The sequence below is a fragment of the Petaurus breviceps genome, unplaced genomic scaffold (genome assembly GCF_028583685.1).
Source record: "Petaurus breviceps papuanus isolate PSGF00001 unplaced genomic scaffold, PetGlider_PUasm1.0 90822, whole genome shotgun sequence".
Taxonomy (NCBI): domain Eukaryota; kingdom Metazoa; phylum Chordata; class Mammalia; order Diprotodontia; family Petauridae; genus Petaurus; species Petaurus breviceps.
The window spans coordinates 21,940,821-21,952,219 of record NW_027187351.1 but is presented as its reverse complement, the minus strand read 5'-3'; the positions used below and the strand labels follow the sequence as shown (position 1 = coordinate 21,952,219).

At 37.6% G+C, this 11,399-nt stretch overlaps 1 pseudogene; it reads right to left on the bottom strand.

Annotated features, from left to right (window-relative positions):
- Positions 1–8,748: 8,748 nt before the first annotated feature.
- Positions 8,749–11,140, bottom strand: LOC138148043 (regulator of chromosome condensation pseudogene; annotated as a pseudogene).
- Positions 11,141–11,399: the final 259 nt, after the last annotated feature.

The window sequence follows — 11,399 nt, the reverse complement described above, 5'->3', positions numbered from 1 at the left end:
TTCACATTTGTCCCCCTCCCACACATCCCCCTCCGTGGTGGCATATAGTCAAGTATAGGATCTGTAAATATTTTCACATTAGACGTTAGTCAGATTATAAAGATGGATTGTATCAGATGGAATGAAAAATGATAAAGAGGACATAAAACCAAAGAAGAGAAGGAAAAAGATCAGGTATTTTGCTTCCACCTGGATATAAACTCAGTTCTTTCTAGTTCTTTCTCTGGATGCACACATTTCTCTCCATCATGAGTCCTTTGGGATTGACTTATATCACTGCATTGCTGAGAAGATTCCAGTCTATCAAAGTTGGTCATTGTAGCGGCAAGCACCCCAAGCGTCCTCAGGGTTGCTTCCACCACAGGTTCTTGGATCTGCTTTGATAAAGGAAAGCAACTCAAAATGGGTTAACAAGCTTACTTTAATCAGTCAGACATATATCATTTACCTTGTTCAGGGGAAAAGGTCTGCTACCCCGAACTTCAAAGTATACAGGCAGAATTATCAAGACAGAAACAGATCAAGTAGACAGATTTCCAAACTGTCCAACCATTACATCCATACCCAGTCAACATCTGGGTTTCCACATCTGGGTTTTTCAAAGCCGGTTGGGCCCTGGACAATGGCTTCCCAGAATACAGATCAAATCACAGAACACTTCTCAAAGTGAGCCCCCAAAACAAAGCCTCACATTAGGGCTTATATAGCCTTCTCCTGGCTCAGAGAATGTAACAACCTTATTGACCCACTGGCCAATCAAAAAGTATCAACTGAAAAACAAGCCTCCCACCCCAGGCTCCTGGTGCACTTTAGCCTAGGGGCAGGGAAGATCTTCCAAATTTGCATTTTCATTATGGTCATCACACATACATTGTGTCTGTAATTGTGTACAAATTTCTCCTGGTTCTACTCTTCTCACTCAGCATCAGTTTGTATAAGCCTCTCCAGGTAAATATGAAGACTGTCTGCTTCTTGTTTCTTATAGCACAATAGTATTCCATAATATGGATACACCACAACTTGTTCAGCCATTTCCCAATTGATGGGCACACCCTTAATTTCCAATTCTTTGCCACCACAAAAAGAGCTACTATAAACATTTTTGTACATATGGGTCTTCCTCCTACTTCTATGGTCTCTTTGGGATATAACCCTAGGAGTCGTATTGCTGGGTCAAAGGATATAAAAGTATTTATAGCCCTTTGGACATAATTCCAGATTGCTCTCCAGAAAGGCCAGATCAGTTCACAAATCCACCAGCAAGGCATTAGTGTTCCAATTTGCCCACATCCTCTCCAGCATTTGTCATTTTCCTGTTTTTTCATCTTAGCCAATCTGACTGATGAGACGTGGTACCTCAGAGTTGTTTTGATTTTCATTTCTGTAATCAATAGTGATTTAGAGCATTTCTTCATGTGCTTTTGGATATCTTTAATTTCTTTCTCTGAAAATTGCCTGTTCATATCCTTTGACCATTTATCAATTGGGGAATGACTTGGATTCTTATAAATTCGACTCAATTCTCTGTATATTTTAGAAATTAGTCCTTTGTCAGAGACATAGGTTGTAAAGATTCTTTCTTAATCTCCTACATCCCTCTTAATATTGGTTACGTTGGCTGTGTTTGTACAGAAGCTTTTCAATTTCATGTAGTCAAATTTATCAATTTTACATTTTATAATGTTCTCTAATTATTGTTTAGTTATAAAGTCTTTCCCTCTCCACAAGTCTGACAGGTAAATGGGGTATGGGAAAAAATGTGGGAGAGAGCAGATTGGAGGAGGGGATATCCTATGGGACTGCTCTTTTAGGGCGGTGGGTAGGGGAAAAACGAGGAGAAAATTTGTAAATCAAAATCTTGTGGAAATGAATGATGTAAATCAGAAGTTAATAAAGCATTTAAAAAAAGAATGCACCTGATTCCTCCTGAAAGAGATCCCAAATTGAAAACTCAGCAAAATGTTGTAGCCAAATTCCAGAACTTTCAGGTAAAGGAAAAAATACTACAAGTAGTCAGAAAGAAATAATTCAAATATCATGGAACTACAGTGAGGATCACACAGTATATGGCAGCTTCTACATTGAAATATCAGAGGGACTGGGATATGACATTTCACAAAGCAAAAGAGCTTCGGTTACAACCAAGGATCAGATGTCCAGTGAAACTGAGCATAATCTTTCAGGCAAGGAGATATTCTTTCAATGATATAAGGGACTCCCAGAAATTCCTGATGGAAAAGCCAAGGCTCAATGGAAAATTCGACCTCCAATTACAAGACTCAAGAGAGACATAGAAAGGTAAATAGGAAAAAACACACACATCTTATTATTTAATAAGAGCAAACTGTTTATATCCCTATATGTGAAGCTGATACCTGTTACTATTGAGAATTTTATACTTATTGTGACATTTAAAAGAGATATAGATAAATAGAGGATGTGGGTATAAATTAAAATGATGATAACAAATCTTAGTAAGGGATGCAAAGGCACTGCAATGGAAGAAGAGGAAAGAATGAAACAGAAAGGGTAAATTATGACACACAAAGGGGCATAACAACTTTATATTAATTGGGGGTAGCTAGGTGGTGCAGTGAGTAAAGTGCCAGCCCCGTAGGTGGGAGGACCCGAGTTTGGTTCTGGACTCAGACACTTAACATCCATACAAAAATACTAGCCATGTAACCTTGGGCAACTAACTTAACCCCAATTGCCCTCCAAAAGGAAAAAAAAAAACATTATAGTAGAGGGAAAAAAGTGAGGGAGATGAACATTATATGAGTTTTACCCTCATTAGTTCTGGTGTAAAGATGGAATAAGTTTTTTTTTAATTTAATTAATTAAATTAATTAAGTTAGGACTCTACTGAGGAGAGATAAAAAAAAACTTAATAGAGGGAAAGTGGAGAGGGATAGGAGCATTGCGTGAGCTATTCTTGTCAATCTTGGTTCAAGGAAGAAGTAACATACTACATTAAGTATAACAATCTATCATACCCTACAGTCAGTAGGAGGGGGGAAGAGCTAAATAAAGGGAGGAAGTTGTTAAAAGGGAGGGAAATAGTAGTAAGGGAGAAGGGTAAGAAAAGTGAGGGGGGCTAATAAGGAAGGAATACTGAGGGAGGCAGAAGTAAAAAGAAAAACTCTTGAGGAGTGGAAGGGAGAAGGGGAAAAATAAAAGCCAAAACAGGGGAGGCAATTTGAAGGAGGGGAAGATACAGATAGTAATAATAACCATGAATGTGAATGGGATGAACTTTCCCATAAAATGCAGGTGGATAGTAGACATAATTCTACACTATGCTGTTTACAAGAAACAAAATTTCAACAGGGGGATACACACAGTGCAAAGGTAAAAGGCTAGTGTAAAGTATATTATATCTCAGCTAAAGTTAAAAAAAGCAGGGGTAGCAATCCTTATTTCAGACAAAGCAAAAGCAAAAATAGATCTAATTAAAAGAGATAAAAAAGGAAAATATATCCTGCTAAAACTCACCATTGAGAATGAAGCAATATCATTACTAAACATTTATACTTAAGGGACTTAGAGGGAAAAATAGATAGCAAAACTATACTAGTGGGGACTCCATCCTCTCTGAAATTGATAAATGTCGCCTCAAAATATACAAAAAAGAAGTTAAGGAGGCAAATATAATCTTAGAGAAGATAGATATGGTAGACCTCTGGAGAATATTTAATAAGGATAAAAAGGAATATATCTTTTTCTCAGTGGTACATGGCAAATATACAAAAAAATATACAAAAAATATATACTAGGGAATAAAATCTCACAATTCAGTGCAGAAAGGCAGAAATATTAAATGCATCCTTCTAAGCTCAGGATGAAATAAAAATTATATATCATAAAGGACCATGGAAGAGTAGACTAAAAACTAATTGGAAACTAAATAACTTAATCCTAAAGAATGAATGGGTCAAACAAGAAATTATAGAAACAATCAGTAATTTCATTCAAGAGAAGGACAATAATGAGTCAACATACCAAAACTTGTGGGACCCAGCAAAAGCAGTTTTTTTAGGGGAAGTTTTATATCCCTGAATGCATACATAAATAAAATAGAGAAAATGGAGGTCAATAAATTGGGCATGCAACTGAAAAAGCTAGAAAAAGAATAAACTGGATATCCCCAATTAAATACTAAATTAGAAATAATGAAAACCAAAGGAGAGATTAATAAAATTGAGTTTAAGAAAACTATTTAATTAATAAATAAAATTAAGAGCTAGTTTTATGAAATATACAATAAAATTCATAAAACTTTAGTCAATATAATTAAACAAAAGAAAGAAGAAAACCAATTTACAAGTATCAAATATGAAAAGGGTGAATCTACCTCCAATGAAAAGGAAATTAAAACAATAATTAGGAATTATTTTGCCCAATTGTATGCACATAAATTTGACAATCTTAGTGAAATGGATGAATATTTACAAATATATATATATATATATGTATATATATATACATATATATATAAATTGCCCAGGTTAACTGAAGAGGAAGTAAATTACATAAATAACACCATCTCAGAAAAATAAATTGAACAAGTCACCAATGAACTCCCTAGCAAAAAATCTCCAGTGCCACATGTATTTACTAGTGAATTCTACCAAACATTTAAAGAACAATTGATTCCAATACTTTCAAAACTATTTAGGAAAATTGGTGGATTACTACCAAATTCTTTTTATGACACAAATATGGTACTGATACCTAACCTGGGAAGAGACAAAATGGAGATAGAAGATTATAGACCAATTTACCTCATGAATATAGATGCAAATTTTTTAAATAAAATATTAGCCAAAATACTACAGCATTTTATCACAAGAATAATACACTTTGATCAGAGGGCTTGTAATATGATTTTCTGGAAAGCAAATGAACTTGGATTATAAACAAAAAGCAACTATCTGGCAAAAGTGAGCATAATATTTCAGGGGAAATGATGGACATTCAATGAAATAGGGGTCTTTCAATCAGATGGTAAAACAACAACAACAGGGGAACAGAAAAATTGAACTTCAAATACAAGACCCAAGAAAAGCATAAAAAAGGGGGAAAAAGCATGTTATTCTATTGGGTTAAAATGTTTACATACCTACATAGGTGGATGATACTTGTAACTCTTAACAACGTTATCTTTATTGTGGCATTTAGAAAGAACATACATAGACGGAGTGTATGGCTATAAGTTCCTTTTGGTGTCATGTTAAAATTATTTAAGGGGTGAAAAAAGAATTGTACTGAGAGAAAAAAAGGAAAGTGGGAGGCAGATTAGGGTAAATTATATAATATGAAGAGGCCCAAAGACTTATTACAGCAGAAGGAAAGAAGGTATGGGGTGAGCATTGTGGGAACTTTACTGTCATTGGATGTGACTCAAAGAGTATATAACATACACAGTCTGCTGGATATAGAAATGTATCTTACCCTATAAGGAAGTTAGCATGGAAAGGGGAAAGAAAAGGGAAGAATGAATAGAAGGGTGTGCAGAAGTAATAAGGGAAATGGGAAAAAGAAGGGAGGGTGGCTGACAGAAGGGAGGGCAGATAAAGGGAGGTGGTGGTCAGAAGTAAAACACTGATAAGGATGGAAAGGAGAGAGTTATGTATAAATTGGGAGTATAGGCTGGAGAGAAAGACATCATAACACATACATAATGTATTATGTAGGTATTGTATACATGTGTGTATATCTGTATATACAAAGTAAAGGTAAAGGCTAGAGCAGAATATATTATGCTTCAGCTGAAGTATAAAAAAAAAAGCAGGGCTAGCAATCCTGATTGCAGACAAAGCAAAAGCAAAAAACAAACCCAATTAAAAGAGGTAAGGAAGGAAATTCCATTTTACTAAAAGGAACCGTAGACAATGAAATAATATCAAGGATAAACATATATGCAACAAGTGTTATATCATACAATAATCAGAGAAACAGTTAAGGAATTTATAGAAGAAACAGGCAGCAAAACTTTAGCAATAAGAGAAGAAAAAGGAATCAAAGAAATTAGAATGTGCAATGTAGCAGCAATTTTTTTTTAGATAATATTTTGGTATAATTAGAGAATCCTAGAGCATCAACTAAAAAAACTGCTTGAAATAATTCACAACTTATACAAAATTTCAGGATATAAAAAAACCCATATAAATTATCAGCATTGCTCTATATTACTAACAAAACTGAAGAGTAATAGAAAGAGAAATTCCATTTAAATTTACGATAGACAATATAAAATATTTGGGATTTTGCCTGCCACCATAAACACAGGAACTATACAAACACAATTACAAAATGCTTTTCATGCAAATTTACTCAGATCTAAATAATTGGAAAATATATTAGGTGCTTATGAGTAGGTCAATTTGTCAAAATGTCAATTCTTCTTAAATTAATCTACTTATTCAGTGACATAACAATCAAATTAACAAAAACTATTTTATAGAGCTATACTAAATAATAACAAAATTCACCTGGAAGAATAAAATGTCCATAATATCAAGGAATAATTAATATTATTTTTAATTTTATTCATTTAATTCATTAATTAAAAGAAATGTGAAGGAAGGTAGACTACCCATATAAGATCTAAAACATTTTGATAAAGCAGCAATCATCAAAATGATTTGGTACTGGCTAAGAAATAGGGTGGTGAATTGGTTGAATATGTTAACTGTAAAAGATGCAGTAGTCAATGATTATAGTAATCTACTGTTCGATACTCATAAAGATGTCAAATTCTGGGAAAAGTATTCACTATTTGTATATTAAGAAAACCATTGATATAATTGATCATATCAACAACAAAACTAGCAGAAACAATATGATTATCTCAATAGATGAAGGAAAGGCTTTTGATAAAATACAATAAACATTCCTATTAAAAACATTAGAAAGTATTGGAATAAATGGAGTCTTCCTTAAAATAATAATTTAAAAAAATCTATCTAAAACCATCAGGAAATATTATATGTAATGGTGACAAGCTAGAAACATTTCCAAAAGATGGGGGGTGAAGCAAGGTTGTCCACTATCACCCCTCTTATTCAATTTGCTATTAGAAATGTTAGCAATAGCAATAAGAGAAGAAAAAGAAATTGAAGGAATAAAATTAGGCAAAAAAGAAACTATCACTCTTTGCAGATGATAGGATAATATATTTAGAATTAAGTGAAGAATCAAGAATGAAGAAAAATATATAAGTATGAATTAAAAAAATACTTCTTGAGTTAAAAAGTAAATTTAGAAAAGTTGCAGGATATAAAATGAACCCTCATAAATCCTTGGCATAACTATATATTTCTAATGACACCCAATAGCAAGAGATCAAGAAATTCCATGTAAAGTTACTGTAGACTTCATAAAATATTTGGGAATCTACCTGCCAAAACAAATACAGGACCTATATGAATACAATTACGAAACACTTTTCACACAAATAAAGTCTGATCTAAATAATTGGGAAAAAAATCAGTTATTAATGGCTAGGTCGAATTGATATAACAAAAATGACAATTTTACCTAAATTAAATTATATATTTCGTGCCATAATAATCAATGTACCAAAATTAAAAAAAAAAAACTTGAAATTTCTTCAGTGTTAAAAGATCTTACTCTCCCTGACCAAAATATTTTAAACTCTTTAAAAAAAAAATCAAAACTATTTTCTGAGCTACTGTACAAAATGATGTTCCCCTCCCTCAAGGACCAGCCCCACCCAACCTCCCTTACATACATACCTCTCCCACTTCCATATCATTATAAATTAGTTTCTAAAAGGTGGTTCTCCTTCCCAGAAAAACACTATAGCCATTCATGGTGTTTGGAATCTGGCTGCAAGAAGCCAGCGAGTGTCAGGACATCAGACTAGTCTGTAGGGAATGATGTATGAGGGCTGCTTAGGCCATCAGTGCTGGGGTGGGGGAAATGCCACTTGATTCCTTTTCTTGGCCAACTGGGTCTGCCTAGCCTAGCCTCCGTGGCCTGAACCCTCACTGTCCTGGAGGAAGCTGTGAGCCAAAGGGCAGTGGCTGGGTGCAAATCCTGAGCTCTGACATCCACCCATCTCATGTCTTCCTTGCCCTGGCCAGGCCCATTCCTGGGGGACCTGGGTTGAGACAGCTGGCTGAGATTCTGGGATCAACCTTGGTCCAGTTTCCCTTCTGGCAAGTGGGTAAGCCATGTCCTTAACTGACAGCCCCAGATGGATGGGGAAGGGGCCAGAGAGATAACAGTTATGGATACAGGGACTGAAGGGTGGGGGAAACAAAGCCAGTTGTTCAGTGAATGTTCTGATGACTTTAAATCATGTAACTGGAAGGATATCCTAATGGAGAAACCTCTGGCTTCTTGGTGGTGGTAAAGGGGTAGGGGAGGCAGTGTAGGAGACAGGACCTGTGGGGTCTCCAACAACATTCTTCCAGTGAACATTAACCCAGTCAGAGGGAGGCCAGTGTGAAGGGCCTTGAAGGGGCATGAGGACTGGACAGAGGAGAGAGCAGCAGCTCGGAGGGAGGTGAGGAATGTCCATCCATTCATTCCTTGCATATTTTAATGCAATTCCTTCATCTTGAAGTTCCCAAAACGATTGCCTAAAAGCGCCAAGATTCCATTTCTGCTGTTGGAGGGGCAGGTAAAGGTTTGTAGAAGGAGGTTTTGGGCTGACAGATGAAGAAGTTGTATCTTTCCCATGGGGGCGGAGAGCAAACAGTTTCATTAAGGGTTTCATCAACTCTGCTCCTTGTTTCTGACCAGTAAGACTGTGTGCTGCCACCCACTGGACACTGACAGAATGACCTGGCTCTCCAGCTGTTTGCCAGCCATTAACGCCGGACTCCAGACGTCATCATCTTCTCCTGTGCCCAGCTGGAAGTTGGTGCCCAAGCCCCAGGCAAACACTCAGCCATCCTTGGCTACGGCATAGCCAACCGAGGCACTGCAGGGAACTGAAGAGACAGGAGGCAGTTTTGGAATGAGGGTGGGACTGCTCTTTTCCTCAGCTCCTGCCCTGAGGTTCAGGCTTCCATATTCAGCCTGGCCCAGGCTGTACACTTTACCTTGAGTCCAAGCAAACTGTGTGATGCTGCCCTCCGGAGAAGCCCTCCCAGGATTTGGTTGAGTTCTTGGATGACGTCAGATTCTCGGGAGCAAAGCAAGGCTCTGTGCTTGGAGTACCAAGCTGGTGGTAGTTAGAGAGGCCAAAACCATAAACGTGGCCCTCTCAACTAACAGCGAAGGTGAAATAGGCCCCACAGAAGGCGTCCTGGAAGAGGATGGAGCCCCGCTGGCCCTTGGACCTCAGCAGCACACACTGGGCGATCAGCAGTCGCTCAAGTCCCTTCTGCCCCCCACTGTTAGCAAAGAACTCGGGTGCTCACCCCAGCTGGCCCTGCTCCCCACAGCCTGACGTGTACAGGTTGCCGTCCACTGTCAGCATTACCAGGTGGTTATTGCCCGATGCCACTTTGATCACAGGCACCTCAAGCTGGACCTGTATAGGGACCATGCTTTTCTTCATGGGCTCCAGGAGGCCAATGACTCCATTATTGTTCAGGGAGAATCCCCAGAGGAAAACTCACCCATCCTCAGTGAGTGACGCAGTGTGGCTGTCTCCAGCTGAAACCTGCACCACCCTCTCTGACAGATCCACCACCCCTGGGATGTTTTCTGAGCCTTCTACGCTAGTGTCCCTTCCAAGGGCACCTTCATTGTTGCAGCCGAAGGTGTAGACCCCACCACTCTTTCCCAGACACATGGTGTGCATCCCTCCAGCCTCAGCCTGCACGATACCTTCAGGCATAGTGACCAGGGCTGGCCTCTTCCTCTCTATCACATCTTCCCCGAGTCCCAGCTGACCCAAGTCCCCCTGGCCCAGGGTCAGCACCAAGCCTGCTTCTGTTCAGTGAGACTTGTGTCAGACTTTTACTATTTTGCTTTCTACGGTGGCATTTTCTGCTAAAGGATTTTTCTTGTTCAAGCGTTTGAACATGTTGAAGACCTGGAAACTTTTCCAGGACGTTCCGATCTGGGCGCAGGGGCCCTTCCCGGGGACCTTCCGGAGTCGGGCTCACTCGGACGTTTGAAGCCCAGCACATGCCCATAAATTTATTTTATAGAGCTAGAAAAAAAAAATGTAACAAAATTTATTTGGAAGAGCAAAAGGTCCAGAATATTAAGGGAAATAATGAAAAGAAATGCTAAGGAAGGTGGCCTAGCCATACAATATTTTAATCTGTACTATAAAGCCGCAGTCATCAAAACTACTTGGTCCTTGCTGAGGAATAGAGTAGTGGATCAGTGGAATACATTAGGTGCCCAAGACAAAGCAGCCAATGAATATTATAATCTACTGTTTGATAAACCCAAAGACACCAGCTTTTGCAATAAGAAGTCATTATTTGGGGGCGGCCATGTGGTGCAGTGAGTAAGAGCACCAGGCCACAGCCTCCGGAGACCTGGGATTGGTTCAGTCCTCAGATACTTAACACCCACACAAAATAACTGTCTGTGTAACCTTCAGCAAGTTACTTAACCCCCATTGCTTAAAAAAAAAAGTCACTATTTGAAAAAAAACTGCTGGGAAAACTGGAAAATAGTATGGTTCAAATTGGATATAGAGCAAAATCTTAGATCATATGCCAAAATAAATTCTAAATGGGTGCACAGTCTAGATATGAAGGCTGATACTGTAAGCAATCTGGGAGAGTAAGTAATAGTTTACTGTCAGATTTGTGGAGAAGGGAAATTTTTATAGCCAAAGAAGAATTAGAGTGCATTATGAAATGCAAAATGGATAATTTTGATTACATCAAATTGAAAAGTTTCTGAGCAAAGAAAGCCAATGTAACCTAGATTAAGAGGGAAGTGGAAAATTATGAAAGAGTTTTTACAACCAGTGTCTCTAATGAAGGCCTCATTTTTAAAATATATAGATAACTGAGTCAAATCTATAAGAATACAATTCATTCCCCAGTTGATAAATTGTCAAAGGATATGAACAGGTAGTTTTCAGAGGAAGAAATAAAACATATCTATAAACCTTTGAAAAAGTACTTTGTGATTAGAGTGATTAGAGAAATGCAAATCAAAACACTCTGTGGTACCATATCTCACCAGTCATATTGGCTAAGATGACAAAACAGGAAAATGATAAGTACTGGAGAGAATGTGGGAAAAATGGAATACTACTGCATTATTGGTGGGATTGTGAACTGATTTAACCATTCTGGAGAGTCATCTGGAACTATGCCCAAAGGGTTATAAATAAGTACATACCCTTTGACCCAGAAATACCACTTTTAGGGCTTTATCCCAAAGAGATATAGAAGTGGGAAAAGGACCTTTATGTACAAAAAATATTTATAGTAGTGTATATAGTA